The sequence below is a fragment of the Dermacentor variabilis genome, chromosome 4 (assembly GCF_050947875.1).
Source record: "Dermacentor variabilis isolate Ectoservices chromosome 4, ASM5094787v1, whole genome shotgun sequence".
In the NCBI taxonomy this organism is placed as follows: Eukaryota; Metazoa; Arthropoda; class Arachnida; order Ixodida; family Ixodidae; genus Dermacentor; species Dermacentor variabilis.
The window spans coordinates 150740235-150752652 of NC_134571.1; the positions used below are offsets into that span (position 1 = coordinate 150740235).

Consider the following 12418-nt stretch of genomic DNA (forward strand, 5'->3'; position numbering starts at 1 on the left):
GTGACGTGTGCAATGAGGCACGCACTAGGGACATCAGTAATTAGCCAGAACCATGGCGCCGCTTTGGCTTCAGGGAAGCATGCTCGTCTCGCACCCCAAAGGCATGGGCTTGATTCCCACCCAGACCACATGTACCGAATCTTCTTTTCAAAGCCGCAAATTTAGTTTCTTTATAAGAACCTCCCTGGGATGTGTGGCATCAATCCGGGCATTTCTTGACGGGATTTTACTGTTTGTGGCATACGTCAATTCTGGTCACGACCCAGTTTCACCAAAGTCACCGCCCACTAGACATCTAAGGCTTTCGCATGAATAACTTTGCTTTGAGTAATAATAACTTTGCTTTAATAATAGCGTTGAGTTGAATGTACGTTAATTACTAAAGAACCGGCATCGCGAACGCAGAGTTCGGCAAAAATAATGCGACAGAATCCCGAACAGATTTCACGTAGTAGCAGAAGTTGCGACTGTACAAGCAGCGGCGCCTGCTTCCTGAACCGATGTTGTAGAAGCCGTAGTTGTCTCACAAATATTTTTGTCTTTTGTACTTTCTTTCTTTCGTCTTTTTTTTCTTTTTTCTTGGGAGGGGGCAGTTTTCCTGATGTACCCAAAATTTACTACTTACATTTCACATGGCAAGATGACAGCAGTGTCCTCACTGCTGTATGGAAGCGAAGACCATCGGACGACGGTGCCATGCGTTAAGGTAAGCTTATTGCATCGTTTTCGCATGCTCACGAGACTTCGTTTGTAGACCATGGAATAAACGTAGTCTTTTTACACGTTTGCGTAACTAAAAAAGTGGAATATACGCACTCAAACACATAGCCCAATGGTACGATTGTTGTTTTTGGCGAATGGCGGTGATGAAACGCTGCTTGTTATTTGTTGTTGTAAGATTTAAGTGGCGAAAATGTTTCGGTCACTTCGGATGAACTGTCGCAAAGAATACTGAAAAAATGTGTGGAGAAGTATAGAACATAGGATCGAAGGGTTCGGACTAGACTTTCTACCGCTACCGCCGGAGTTCTTTGTACTGCATTGCTTGCAATATGTTTAAACGTGCAAATGAAAACAACTGAACACCTTCTACTCAGTCCAACGAAAGCTAAAGAAACCGTCCAGAAAGCACGAGCATCCTGGTGAGAAAGTCACACATGAACAGAATCGAAGGTTTCGACAACGCCAAATAATTTCGAAGTCTCTCTACGAAAGACAGGCCTTCACAAGCGATGTGTGCCTGTTGATTATGCGTCTTTTGGATAATGAATAAATCATTAGGTCTATCACTAAGTGTCTAATTCAAACAAAGGGAGGAATCACATACCCTAAGCTGCCATAGAAAGTTCTCGTTTGGTAGATCTAGGTAAGACCGCCCAAAATATCTTCATTGTAAATGCGTAGCGGTAAAAAATAAAACAGCGTTTTTTCTCTCAAGTTGGTTGTAAAATCAAAAATTTGCCTACTAGTTTCATCAACTATTACTGGCAATATAACTGTGTGTAACTTAAATATGTTTTTTGCCTGCTGGCAATATATACACAGCATGGCAGACGGCAAACCATTCAGATTCGAGACCTCGTTCATCATATATTGAGGATCTCGAATCCGACAACAATGATGCCTTCAGGTAGCATGTGTGGGTTTATTGAACAGTTGCCTTCACCCAAAAAATCGTGTTCTCGTGACGCCTGCGGCAGAAAGGATGTTCTACATCCGACGCTAAGGTTTGTGAGTGATGGCACTGGCTAACACTCCCAAGGTTGCTTGTCGTAGTAAGACATAAATACCCATGAAAGTGGATGGGGCAATGGCGCTGTGGTAGCTCAAGTGGTTAGAGCACCACACGCGCAATGCGAGGGCATGGGATGGTTCCCCACCTGCGGCAAATTGTTTTTTCGTCCAATTTCATTGACATTAATTTATAATTTCTTTATTTCAGTTAGTAAGCACAAGTAACTTCCCATATGTTGTCCTTGGCGGCCTTGTAGGCTTCTCATGAAATTAATAAAAATCGGGCCTCTCAGTTAACTTTCTTCTCTTTCTGCAGCGCAACAAATTGTACCGTTCGCTACTAGTTCGTCGACCATCGTACTTATCGTCATGGGCTCGTCGCCCACGGTCCACGATGCAGGACGCCCGTCTCCGGAAAACAAAGCGATGGAACTTCCGGACGTGGCACTGCATTGAGGACTTCACCGCGAAACCCTGTGATCACTTTGCACACCAAACACAACTTGATGGACGTTTTAGTCGATGGCGTTAGTGTCCTAGCACTCGTTTACACTGGCACGCACGTGTCCATGATGAGTGCCCAATGGCGCCGACGCCTGAGGAAAGTTCTCACGTACGCTGCACCCTCCCCGTCACCGACGGAGGAAGGCCTACCGTGCTTGGTACGTTTCCCGCTCGCATTCGCATAGCGGTGTGCCTCACGGCTGTTTTGTTTGCCGTTTTGGAACAATGTCCTTACGGCGTTGTACTCGGCTTAGACTTTCTATCGTCCCATTCAGCCCTATTTAATTGCGCGTCTTCTGTCATTTAGCTTGGACTACCCCACGACGGCTGCTATGGTATATCAGTCACCACCATGGGTATGCTCCCTCCAAGACACCCCCCGGTCGCCTCATACCGCTATGTACATAACTGTACTGTCGTTCCTATCTGTTCCTGACGGCATCTCTCTAGTATGTCCCACCGCTGACATATCGCTTGAAAGAAATTTGGCCTTTCCCCATGGCGGTGCTCACTGTTACAGGTAATCAGATTTCGTCCCCTCTCCTTAATTTTAACTGATGCACTGAAATTCTTCCGAGAGGCATATCTTTGGACCACACCACACCTGTCAACGATTGCGAGATATCGGCTCTTGACACCGAAATTCCGTCGCCCTCTAGAAATACTTCCGATTCACCGACTGTCAAAGACGAACTTCACAAGATGATTGCACCCTATCTTCTTCCGGCACAAGATGCTGACCTCCGCCGTCTCTCGGAAACTTACTGCGACAAGTTTGATCTCCACGGCCGCCCTTGAGCACAGACATCGGTGGTCACGCATCGTATTTACACTGGAGACGCCAATGCGATACGCCGCCGGCAGTACCGTGTTCCGCATGCTAAACGACCACTTATACAACCAGAAGTCGATAAGATGTTGACTAAAGGCGTTATCTCGAGCGATGTTGCTGCCCGTCGGCGTCCCCTGTGGTCTTTGTCAAGAAGAAGGATGGCAGCTGGCGTTTCTGTTTGGGTTAAAGACATCACGACCAAATCACACACACGGATGTCTATCCCTTTCCGCGGATTGATGACGCCTTGAACTGCTTCGACGCAGCCGCGTATTTTTCATCGAGAGACCTCTCATTAGGCGATTGGCAAATCTCGGTAAATGACTTGGATCGTGAGAAAACTGCTTTCGTAACAGCTGACGGCCCCTAACAATTCAAGGTTATGATATTCGGCCTTTTTAATGCCCCGGAAACTTTCGAAAGAATGATTGATTCCTTGCTTCGCGGCTTTTAAAGCTCCATACATCTGTATTATCTGTGCGATGTCATACTCTTTTCATCGACTTTCACGAGTCACCTAGCGCTCCTAAACGCTATTCTTGCTGTTTTCCACGTGCCGGCCTGTAATTTAACTCATCCATTGCCAATTTGGACGCCGTCAAATTACCATCCTTGGACAGCTCCTCAGTACCGCCGACGTTAAACCCGACCCTAACAAGATTCACGCTGTCCAGAACTTATCTGTTCCGTCTGCTGCCGCAGATGTAAGAAACTTTGTTGGGCTATGCTCGTATTTCGTTTATTTTATCTAGAATTTCGCCAAAACCACTCGCCAACTCACCGACGTAAGAAGGTCGTTGCTTTCACATGGGACCTTGCTCAAATCGAAGCCTTCTCCGCCGCCGTACGCTTGCTCAAGCCCCCCCCCCCCTCATTGCTGGCTCTTTATGATCCATCTGCCGCCACTGAACTTCACATGGATGCCAGTGGCGATGGAATTGGGGCTGTACTTGTTTAATAGCAGCAAAATTCAGAGGGCGTAATTGCATATGCCAGTTGCCTGCTGTCACCCGCCGAAAGGAAGGTTTGAATACCGAACGGGAGTGCCTGGCCTTAGTTTGAGCAGTTGCCAAATTCCGACCCTACTTTTATGGCGGAACATTTCCGTGGATACTGATCACCATGCCTTGTGTTAACTCGCCTCACCTAAAGACTCCACTTGAAGATTGGGTAGCTGGGTGGTATGGCTCCAAGAATATTCATTTGTTGTTTTATGCTAGTCACGCGGTTTGGACAAAGACGCCGACTGCCTCGCCCGTCATCTTGTCGACCACCCTGAGTATGATGCGCATAACACCGACGTTTGCATCCTACCCATTTTTGATCTGCACGACATCGCGACTGAACAACCGCGTGACGACTCCTTACGTGTTCTCATCAATCGTCTCAATTCTGAACAATCGGAGCCCGCGCTGCGCATGTTAGTGCTTCGCGACGATGCGACGACGTTCTCTGTCGTCTTAGCATACGCCATGAAGGACCATAATTTTTATTTCTTGCACAACACCATTTCCGGACATCAATTCTTGAGCAGTTACATGACGCACCTACTGCAGGCCACCTCGGCGCTTCGCGTCCTTACGACCGTGTACGTCGGCGCTTCTACTGACCAGGCCTGTACCACTCTGTCGACCACAACGCTGCAGCGTGAGCAACCCGCCGTGGTTGCTCAGTGGCTATGGTGTTGGGCTGCTGAGCACAAGGACGCGGGATCGAATCTCGGCCACGGCGGCCGCATTTCGATGGGGCGAAATGCGAAACCACCCGTGTACTTAGATCTAGGTTCACGTTAAAGAACCCCAGGTGGTTGAAATTTCCGCAGTCCCCCACTACAGAGTGCCTCATAATCTGAAAGTGGTTTTCGCACGGAAAACCCAATAATTTTTTCAACGCCGCACAAAAACTGCTGTGCTGCCCGCTGGACGCCTTCACCCCATCGATGCGCCCTTAAAACTATTCTTTCGCGTTCGTCTCAATCTTCTCGGCCCTTTTCCGACGTCGAAATCTGCCAATTGGTGGGTCGTTGTCCCCACTGATTACGCGACCCGGTACGAGATAAGGCGAGCTCTGTGCACCTTCCTGTGCAACTGAGGTGGCAGATTCCCTTTTACATGACGTCATTCTCCATCACAACGCACCCCGGCAGCTCCTCACTGATCGCGGCCGAACCTTCTTTCCCGAGTAGTTGGAGAACTACCTCACTCCTGTTCTACCGAGCCCACGCTTTCCACCGCCTACCAACCGCAAACAAACGGACTGACAGAGCAGCTCAATCGCATGTTGACAGAAATTATGTCTATCACGTTTATGACGAGCACAGGGATTCGGACAGCACGTTAGCCTTCGTTACCTTCGCCTCTGATTCGTCCCCCCACGAGACTGCTGGCTTTTGCGCCATTTTACCTTCTGTTCGGCCGCCACCCTTTTTTGCCCTTTGACAAACTGCTTCATTCGTCGACGAACACTCCAACTGAATGGGTTAAGACGCCTTCGCCCGGGCTGGCACGGCAGGCCAGTTCGCGGGCTCCCGATTGGCTGAGTCTCAGGCCGCGCAGGAGATCCGGTACGATAGCGGACATCGGGACGTTCGATTTTCTACTGGCTCCGTTGTCCTCTTATATACACCATATCACCACGTCAACTTGTCAGAAAAGCTGATGCTGCGCTACCAGGGCAGTACACAATATGGCATCAGCTTGGCAGATGTGAACTACGAGATCGCTCCGCTGTACTCGTCCGTCCTTATGGACGTTGTTCATGAGTTCCGGCTGAAGCTTTACTTTCCACGAGTTCTCTTATAGTAAACGCCGAAACGGCGCCTTTACAGGCGGAGGTTATGTTACGGCGCAACAAAGAGTGGCCCCAGTCAGAAGAAGACGATTTAACGTGTGCAGGTACACTCGGTCTACTGTAAATACTGTAAATACATTTTTATATGTGTAACTTCTGCAACGTATAAATACGCAGATGGCATCTGTATATATTACAGTGGTGGCATAAGATGGGTCTTACGAGCAAGATTGGAGAACGCTATCAATTCTATTGAAAATTTGCCATGGGCACGAGGTCTAAGGGAGTCAGCAGAAAATTGTGCCGCCACTGATTTCACTGGGTTTGGTGTCTAGTACTACAAGTTGAAAGTTGTACACACTCCTATTCAGCACGTGTCAAATCACGAGTTTCTTAGCTTGCCTGTCTAGAGTAGACTAATGACGTGGACATCCAATGTTGTAATAATAAATACGGTCATGCGCGAGTACATTGGGTGTTCTATCAAGCAAAAATGGGGACTACTTCTTGAATGCTCTGCTGCGCTTTTATGGGGCTTCTGCTTTGCTCAGGGGGCGCTTCGAAAATGGTGCTAAAGAGCACCCTCTGCCCTGAACTGCGTAGTACCAGGCTTGGTCGTCTGCCTCGGAAAGCACGCTTACAATATGGACCTGCCACTTTCGATTGTGTTTCCGTGTGCCATGGCTTCCAGCAAACATTGGGCGCCGAAGATTCTTTCAGGGGTGGCACGCTGCGTAAAGGCAAGAAATAATGCAACGCCGAATACGTGTACGCCGTTCAAGAAATAAACGGCGAAGTTTTAGTGAGGTGTCAATCGCAAGTGAAGCGAGTCGTGTACGAAGTTGAACTTCAGGTAAGGTTTACACGCTGCTAGATTCAGGCGCACAAACACGAGAAAATGCTTGCTATAAATGAATTCGCAGCAGCGATAAGCAGACACCATGTGTACGGAACTGCTCGAGCGCACCATCGTACGCGCCGTGAGGGCAGCGGTCTTTCGACATGCCACGAAATGGTGCGCCTCATGCAATCTTTGTTGACTGCTTGCCGCTAGACAAGTAGTTATGCCTGCGCTGTAGTAGCGGCCACCTTTCCCTTTAGCAACCGATAAATAACAGATGCAATGCCTATGAGCTCGCAGTAACGTTCTCGCGAATCGCGCTGCAGCGCGAGCTCGTGCGCTGCTCGCTTGATGTAGCTTTTAATGACAGCGCTCGAGCATCGATGTGCTGTAATCAATACTACATTGCTACGTTGCCTCAACGTGCTGGCTTGAGGTAAAGGATGAGCACATTTAACTATCTAACCTGTGCTGCTCGTAGTGGGGTAGTGAATTTTCACCGAATCAGCCCAACCATTTGTAGCCATTTGCACATACCTGGTCACTTCACCACTTCGCACAGGTCGAATAGTTAATTATCGCTGTGGCCGGGTCTCGAATCGCGAATCACCAGCCATGCTGGCTGCTATGTCGGTCTGCCATTTAATAGTGATTATCTGAAGTAAGATGCTGCACTTTACCTGTAAATATATACTGCATCCATCATTTTTGCTACTTGCTGTGTTCTGCTGCCGTCGGGACTGTAGGTGCAAAAGACCGAATGTTAGCAACGCAGACAATCAGGCATGCTTCAAGACAGGCGAAGCACTCAGCATGGTGCGAAGTTTCGATTACCTAGCGCGACGAATGCAGTTATCCAGCGCGCTCGACGCTCCGCTTCGTGAGGCCTTGAAGGAAAACGGTAGAGCCTGATGTTGGGATTGAGGCCTTCTTCTTCACGGCAGCCGACGACGCAGCAGTTACGATGGTGACGCTTTTTCGAGGCTTAGCTAGGTCTCTCCGGATCGGCGTCGGCTACTCCTTTTGCTTCCAGCATTACGTCTCACGGCATATGAACAGTCCGTTTTCGTTAAACTATAGGCTGCGGGCAGCTCGCAGCGTGGTCGGCGTGGTCTGTGAGAAGTCACGACCCTTTCGCACTCTCAGCAGACTGAAAAAATGCGAATCGACGCAAAAATCGGGATAGAAACGTGCCTCGCCGCAGCTAGGGCTCAATACTACCCAAGCCGGTACTACGCAGATAACGTTTCTCGCCGCCACCAGGCACCGCTACTCTACCTAAACTCCAGCGTAACACGCCCATACGGCTTTCTGTGAACGTCTCCTACGGTACAACCTTCCTGTTCTGCAAGGTATTTTTCAAATCAACAGAGAATCCCTCTCTTGTACGCAAGCAAAATCCTTGATGGTGTGCCCCAACCTACAGAAAAACACATCAATTGCAGGAACCATTGCGGAAAGCAGACCCGACACGCCTTTGCATTCCACACTAGAGTACACTACATTGGACTGGAGTGCTTCTTCAGAAAGAGTTTCTTCTAGTTCATATGTACTTCGCTGTCAAAATTCTGCGTCATCCGCGTGTGCAGCGTGCTTTCGGTGAATTATCAAAGCCCTTCGATGCGGACGGGCCTACGGTGGAAATTTCCTTCATGGTAAATTGTCCCTTTCGTCCCATAGTAACGCCATCTACAGGGCTCAACGTCATATTTACAATGATGGCCCCGTTGCGCCTACATCAACTGCCATTGGTGTGTTGATTCCATCTGCGAGTGTTACCCCCTCTGCCGCTATCCGTCACCGCAATTTATGTAGAGCCACTAACTAGCTGCTCTGCGGGAAGCTTTTATTTACGTCATAGACCAGATAACTCAGTCTTGGGCAGTCATTGCCGGTTCACCAGTGGCCTGGCAGTCCCCAACATCGCCACGAACGCAGGAACGACTTGCCATCGATATCAGACGCGTATGCCATACAGCATGCGAGTCACTCTGCAAAATTCTGCTCCAGTGGTTACCAGGTCGCTGCGGAATTCAATTAAGCGTCCACTCTGACCATGGTGCGAAAGATGAGCACAACACTTGGAGAGAAATGGTCCAGTACTCACTCGAAACAGTAACATAAGAATTTATAAAAAATATAAAAAAATTAATCCGTAATGTTACTTTTACCCGCCGCGATGCCTTAATAGCCAAGTCCAAACATGCCTACACCGCATCAGACTAACTGCGGCGCACAGAAACTACTATAATTGCGAGATTCAACTGAGGGGTAAGCCAATCAGTTCGTGATGTAACACCCCTAATGTTATGTGTGACTGCTGCCGCTACGTATCCTAGAGACCTTGAAGGTGGCACTAGACCTGCATCAGGGTTCGAGATTGGAACTAAGGCACATTCTCTGCCCATGGCAAAACATGACCTTCGTTTAACGCGTCACGAAAGCGCTGCTGACGTTTTTGCGGGCCACAAGCTTTAACGAAAGTTTGCAAACATCTTTATACTATATGTGTGTGTGGCTGTATGTGCGCTTAAGTGTTTCTCATTGTAAATATTGTCACGTGGAGGGATGTAAAAAGAACACAGTAGCAATACTGTGAAAGGCAAAACTAACTTTTACTGGGCCAACTTGTGCCCAAAAAAACAGGCTACACTTAAGGAACTGCGACAACGGCGAACACAGTCGGTCATCGTAAAAATCTGATCAACGGGTCAAGCGCGTCAGCGTTTATAGATCAGTCGTCGAATTTTTCAGAGTAACCGCGGGAACCCGCGTGCCTTCCACAAAGTTCTACGCCATTCCCGTCGCGCTTACATGCAATCAGCTTACACAAATAACATTCCAGAAATTTTCGATACATGTAGACGCGCCCTGCACGGCGCGATAACATTTCTTAGACGTGAAGAGCGCTCACCCGTAAAAGAGAAACGAGTTCACGTGTCAATTCCCCCCTCTCAAAAGGCATCGTTCCGATGCTACAAACTTAACAGGAGAGTGAAACGCAAAAGGTCGCTTGTTAACAAAGTAACGAAATAACAAAAAACAAAGTCCAATGTGACAATCCAAAAAAAGTCCAAAGTTCACCTATGCGACGTCCCCAAAGTTCGTTAGTGCTGGTGGAATGGCTTAAGTCGCACAAGATGAACTACTTCAGGTCGTGAGTGGCGCCCCTGTGAAAGCGAAATTCCGTCTGGCACGACCTCATAGTCGAGCGCGCCAATGCGTCGGATGATCTTGTATGGTCCGAAACAGCGGCGTGAAAGCTTCTCGCTCAGTCCTCGTCGGCGTATAGGGGTCCACACCCAAACACGGTCACCGGGCTGGTACTCGACGTAGCGTCGTCGTAGGTTCTAGTGTCGGCTGTCGGTTTTCTGTCGGTTCTTGATCCGCAGGCGGGCGAGCTGTCGGGCTTCTTCGGCGCACTGGAGATAGGTGGCGACGTCAAGATTCTCTTCGTTGCAGACGTTCGGCAGCATGGCGTCTACAGTAGTCGTCGCATTACAGCCGTAAACCAGCTTGAAAGGCGTGATCTGTGTTGTTTCGTGCACCGCGGTGTTGTAAGCAAAGGTTACGTACGGTAAGACCACGTCCCACGTCTTGAGCTCGACGTGGACGTACATTGCTAGCATGTCGGCGAGGGTTTTGTTCAGGCGCTCCGTGAGACAATTCGTCTGCGGGTGGTAGGCAGTTGTCCTCCTGTGGCTTCTCTGGCTGTATTGCAGAATGGCTTGGGTGAGCTCTGCTGTAAAGGCCGTTCCAGCGTCGGTGATGAGGACTTCTGGGGCACCATTTCGCCGCAGGATGTTCCAGACGAAAAATTTCGCCTAATCGGCTGCGCTTCCTTTCGCTAGAGCTTTAGTTTTAGCGAAGCGGGTGAGATAGTCCGTCGCCACGATGATGCAGATATTTCCGGATATTGACGTCAGAAACAGTCAAACAAATCCATCCCGATCTGCCTAAATGGTCGGCAAGGAGGTTCGATCGGCTGTAGTAATCCTGCTAGCCTTGTTGGCGGTGTCTTGCGTCGCTAACAGTCTCGGCATGTCTTGACGTAACGGGCGACATCAGTGGTCAGACACTGCCAGTAATACCTTTCCTGTATCCTCGACAGCGTCCGGGAGAATCCCAGGTGTCCAGTGGTTCGATCGTTACGTAGGGCGTGCAGCACTTCTGGACGAAGCGCTAATGCAACTACAAGAAGGTAGTTTGCTTGGACGAGCGAGAAGTTCTTCACGAGCAGGTTGTTTTGCAGCGTGAACAAAGACTATCCACGCTTAAATGCCCTAGGGCCAACGTCGGTGTGCCCTTCCAAATACTCGACGAGGACTTTTAGCTACGGGTCTGCCCGTTGCTGCTTAGTGAAATCTTCCGCGCTCATTATTCCAAGGAAGGCGCCGTCGTCCAGTCGTCTGGCGGCGGGGGGTCGATGGGGGCGCGTGATAGGCATTCGCCGTCAGTGTGTTGTCGGCCGGACTTGTAGATTACAGTCACGTCATATTCTTGAAGGCTGAGGCTCCACCGCGCTAGCCGTCCTTAAGGGTCCTTTAAATTAGCTACCCAAGACGACGCGTGATGGTCGCGGGCCACATTCAATGGCTTTCATTCCACCCTTACATTGGTAAGGGTATAATTATGGTGTAGCCATTATGATGGCGAGGCATTCCTTTGCAGCCGTAGAATAATTGCCTTCCGCTTTTGACAGCGACCGGGCTAGCATAATATATAACCCGTTCAAGTCCGTCTTTCGGCTGAACTAGAGCGCCACCGAGGCCTTGGCTACTAGCGTCAGTGTGGATTTTGGTATCGGCGTCGTCGTCAAAGTGGCCAGTACCAGCGGCGACTGCATGTGTCGTTTGAGTTCTTGAAATGCGTCGGCCTGTGGCGTTTCCTACTTGAACTCGACATCACATTTGGTTAGATGTGTTAGTGGCTCCGCGATGCATGAAAAGTCCTTGACGAAGCGCCTATAGCAGGCACACATGCCAAGGAATCTATGCACTGCCTTCTTGCCGATGGGCTGCGGGAACTTTGCGATGGCAGCTGCCTTCTGCGGGTTAGGGCGGACTCCAGATTTGCTGAAGACGTGGCCTAGAATCAGAAGCTTGACGTAGTAGTTCTGCGGAAACCCGCAAGGTGGAGAGAAGTAATGAATAAAGGGAAAATGAGGCATCCACCCGTTCGTAGCAATTGCTACAAAGGAAACCCATACGGGTTCCTCGAAAGAAAAGCCTCATAGTTGAAGAAAAATTCGTCCTGGTCCGGGACTCGAACCCGGGACCACCGCCTTTCCGGGGCAGCCGCTCTACCAACTGAGCTAACCAGGCGGCTAGCAGATGGCAGAGCGAAGTCGAATTCGTCGACAACACGAAGCAAAGGCAAGAGTTTGACGTAGTAGCCATCTGCTAGCCGCCTGGTTAGCTCAGTTGGTAGAGCGGCTGCCCCGGAAAGGCGGTGGTCCCGGGTTCGAGTCCCGGACCAGGACGAATTTTTCTTCAACTATGAGGCTTTTCTTTCGAGGAACCCGTATGGGTTTCCTTTGTAGCAATTGCTACGAACGGGTGGATGCCTCATTTTCCCTTTATTCAATCAGAAGCTCATCGTAAGCAAAGCGGCATTTTCCGGCTTAAGAGTAAGCCCTGATGACTTGATGGCTTCTAGTACTGTCGCAAGCCGCCTAAGGTGATCGTCGAAATTTTCGGCGAAGAAGACAATGTCAT

At 49.4% G+C, this 12418-nt stretch overlaps 2 non-coding genes across 2 annotated transcripts; one reads left to right on the plus strand and one right to left on the minus strand.

The window, feature by feature from the left end:
• Positions 1–11950: 11950 nt before the first annotated feature.
• TRNAS-GGA (transfer RNA serine (anticodon GGA)) lies at positions 11951–12025 on the minus strand. The gene has a single exon. It is a non-coding gene; the product is annotated as a tRNA-Ser (tRNA).
• An 84-nt stretch (positions 12026–12109) lies between these two features.
• TRNAS-GGA (transfer RNA serine (anticodon GGA)) lies at positions 12110–12184 on the plus strand. Its single transcript has one exon. It is a non-coding gene; the product is annotated as a tRNA-Ser (tRNA).
• Positions 12185–12418: the final 234 nt, after the last annotated feature.